Here is a 4,244-nt window from a genome sequence, read left to right as displayed (position 1 = left end):
TCAGATAACAGGTAAACACACACAGAAAAGAAAAAGGTTGCCCGGAGCGGTCTCGCACGACCACCTGCCTACATACCTCGTCTGGAACAAGGATCAGGGCGATGTAGTTCCCCTACGAAGGGACACAGGACTAGCCTAACCAGATGACAGAGGGAAACACAACTAGGGAGACTAACTCGAGCCTAGATGTTATCATGCGAGATTATCCCTAAGTCAAGGTTTCTAGCTAACTGGCACAGGGAGCCAGCCTATCCTATTCACAAGCAATAGCAAATCAATCACAAACAGCACACACTATATGCACACAAGTGAGGCTCAAACAAGGGGTAAGGCTGCAAAGGCAAGCCATCTGTACATGGGTAGTATTCGCTCTTAACCTTGCCATTGCGGGGCTAAGGTGAAGCAGATGAAAGGTGAGTGAAGATTAGACTTCACAGCTCTTATCCCTGACCAGGGAGAGCTTCAGACAAAGGAGCGTGGGTCCAGAATGGAGGGACCCTTCTACGCTCAAAGACTCTGACTCGATTGTGCAACAGCACAAGATCTTGGGTTTGTGTCCCAATGCATCAACACACAGCCGTGTGAGCAGAGGGACGACTCACAGAATAGTGGGGGATAGATTGCATATCCCTAACTTCCACCAATTGCCTCATAGAGGTCTTTACCTGCTTGGCACAAATGTAAACAACCACAAACATCGCCTCTTAAGGAGGACTTCAGACAGTTGCCTGGCCAAGTAACAGGCCAGGTCTTCCAGACTACATGGAGAATAGAAGTCCTACCTCAAGTGGTTTAAAAACCAAGCAGCAGCAAGCAAGTTCTTAAAGAACTGTAAGCGACTAAATGTACCTGAAATCAATCAAGTATCATCAGTACTCAGACAGACAACAATAAACAGCAAATGTTAATCAGTCAGACTATACAGATTAAGCAACACAGGTTAATGCACATAAGTGCAAGCTATAGGCTCAAGCTCAAGCTTCACAACCTACAAAACAAAGTCATGTTAGTAGACAACATCAACCAAACTCAATTCAAATTGCCTTGAAGCAATCTCCTTAAGCATTATGCATTTCATCCTGAAAAGTCAATCCAAATGTGAGAAACTAGACCACTAGGCCAAGCCTAGGGTCCAAAAGGGAGAAAAAATTCTAAACAGCAAGCAATCCTCAACCAAAATCATCTTAAAGCAAATAGAAAGCAAATGCAATTGGTCCCATGATCATATCATTTACCATATTCGTTTCATGACCAAAACAAGTCAAACGAGGTCAAATGCAACATCAAAAGTCCACACAGAATAACTTCAATCAAAAGCATACCAAAATAATTCCAAAAATCCTCAAATAATTCACACCTAAACAGGACATATTCAAGTTATAGCATGTCAATTTTCAGCTCAATTGGACAAAAGAAACTATGTCAATGAAAATCAAGAAAAACAGACACAAATATATGAGCCAAACCATAACATCAACACATGCATTCACTTCAAAAACTCATAAGTCAATGAAAACAATTAAGAAATGAATGGGACCAAAACAGGGATGTCCTACAATGTGTCTACAACCAGCATACCAAATTTCATGTTCATCTAAAACCATATGAGGATTTCACATTAGATTTACAAACATGTGTCACATGAACTTGCATAATCGACATACAGAGATGAAAAATATCAATCAAATTGAAAATGCCACATAAAAATCCAGAAAAATTCACATAGCATCTCAACATATCAATGATCATACATGCAAAATTTCAATCCATTCTAACAAGCATAGGCTAGGCAAATAATTTCATGAAGTTGCCCTAATTAGGTGTGACACAAATTGTCACACCTAAGTTCCAAAAATCATATCTCACTCCACAGGTATCCAAAAATCATAAAATTTATATGCAAATCACCAGCAACATGTCTAGAATCACCACAAAAAATTTCAGACATTTATTTTAAGGCAGGAGAATTTCACAATGGAAATGGCAAAATGTGTCAAAATTGCATACAAGTCAAACATCCCTAGGTCAAACCAATTTTCCACCATGCACAACCTTGAAAATCATATCCATAAAATTCTAGAGAGAAAATGGGAACTATAGAAAAAATCCTCATATTTTTCTGACTTTCCAATATTTTTTTATGATTTTTCTAAGATTTATGTGATTTTTAAATAATTATTTAAGTTTTATTTAATTAAATTAGGATCCAATGGCAAACTGGTAAATATTCCTCAGAATCCCTAAACACTGCGTTTCAATTATTTGGTGTAGGCACGCTATTGGCTCAAAAATGGCGCTAAACATCAATTCAAAATGGAATTGCATTGAAACGGATCAAACGAAGAAAAAATCCAGAAATTGTTCATCATCAACACGCGTTTTTCCAGAAAAGCCATGAATACAAGAACAACAAAATTCAACTAAAATCAACATGCGTATATCCGTTGGAAAGGTCTGAGAACGTAGAGTCCAGATATCATCATGATTTCACCTAATTGTCTCTAAATCTCACGGATCGAAGGAAATAGGGTTTGGCAACATAACTTTGAATCAACCTAACTCGAGCTACAGTCCACTATTTTACAAACCAAAGGCATCACGATGATCTATGATAAACACACTATAAAACGCACACAACAATTAACAAAATCATGAGATTCGATTTGGCACCTTAATTCGAAGGCAGTGATGAAATTCGATGTTTCAAGGCATGTAGATCCAAAACAGATGAAGCACCAAGCTCAGGAAGATGACCGGAGGTGTTAGGTTCAATTGAAATCGCTTCTAGTGGAAGGAATCTTCAAAAGCCATTGATGAGCATAATTGGAACAGTCACGATTGGTGAAGATCTTGATGTTGCCTTGCCAAAACAGTTGAGGTAGAAGATGAATAGAGATTGAAGCAACAAAAATCACACGATTTGATGGAGAATTGGAAGAGATTTTTGGATTTTTGCTCTTGAATGTTCTTGAGCTTTCTTGAGAATTTGGAGGGAAAAGTTTGCAATTTCTGGTGAATTGTGATTATCATCAGAAGTTTGTTATGATTAAGAATATATACTTCAGCTTAATCCATCCTTAATCATCCAATTAGCAAAAGTGCAAGTGATTAGCAAAATGTCATTTTCAAAGCAAGGGTAAAAATGCCATTTCACCACAGGCCAATGACAGCTCATTTGACAGCTCACACACTCTCAAAATGACATGTGTGATGTGCTGCAACTTGTCTCATCTTCATTGGATGTGTATTTCTCATTTTCCACTTGTCATGGCACTTTTATGCATTTTCAAGTCCACTTCAAAAATGACTTGTTCAAATATGGCACCTTGGATGTTTGTGACCATTCAAACAATTTCCAAATTGCATTTGTGAGGTGTTGCAAAAATCCCCACTCAAAAATTCTCATTATTTCTCAAGTTGGACAATTTTGCCCCTGGATTTTTAACTATACACTTGAAATTTAACTTTTTGCATTGACCATTTTTGATGAATTCCAATTATGCACCATGAAAGTACATGTCAAATGGAGTTTGTGCATAAAAAGATCACTCAATTTGGACACTCCATGTGGAAGTTATGCCACTTTGATTATGGGTCATTTTTGAAATTGAATGGACCATAACTTGCCAACCATACATGGGAAATTCAAGTTCTTGGACTTTTTGGAATGGTGAGATCAAGATCTTCAACTTTCATGTTGGACAAAATTCCATTTGAAGCTTGTATGATGAAGTTGTTTTGAGGAGAAAAACTTTCCATTTTGGGCAGCTGAAATTACAGGTCACCTGCCATTTTAGGAAACTTCTTGTCTGACCTCCAAATCTTCAACCTTGGTCTTTGATATGTCAAATGAGACTCGTATGGACATGAATGAGGCCTTTCAAACCATCTCACACCTTCCAATCCATAAAATCAGGCACAGTTGACCACAGTTGACCACAATTGACTTTCTATGGTTTCTGAAGAAATTCAGCTGAACTGTTGACTTCTGAGCATCCAATATTTGGCCAAATCACTTCACAATGATCCCTAGACCATATGAACTTGAGAAATCAACCATAGGGCTTTGTTCCAATGAAAATAGCACATGCTTGCTTGATTGACCTGATCTCCTGATCAGTTTGACCCAATTGGTCAGCTGAGCTTGCATTTGGGCAAATGGACAATGCAATGTTATGCAGTGGACCATGTTATGTTAATGACCTAATATGAAATGAATGTACAAAAGGTAGGGTGCAAATTTG

Source organism: Lathyrus oleraceus, chromosome 2 (genome assembly GCF_024323335.1).
Source record: "Lathyrus oleraceus cultivar Zhongwan6 chromosome 2, CAAS_Psat_ZW6_1.0, whole genome shotgun sequence".
Classification (NCBI taxonomy): Eukaryota; Viridiplantae; Streptophyta; class Magnoliopsida; order Fabales; family Fabaceae; genus Lathyrus; species Lathyrus oleraceus.
This window is presented reverse-complemented; position numbering follows the sequence as displayed.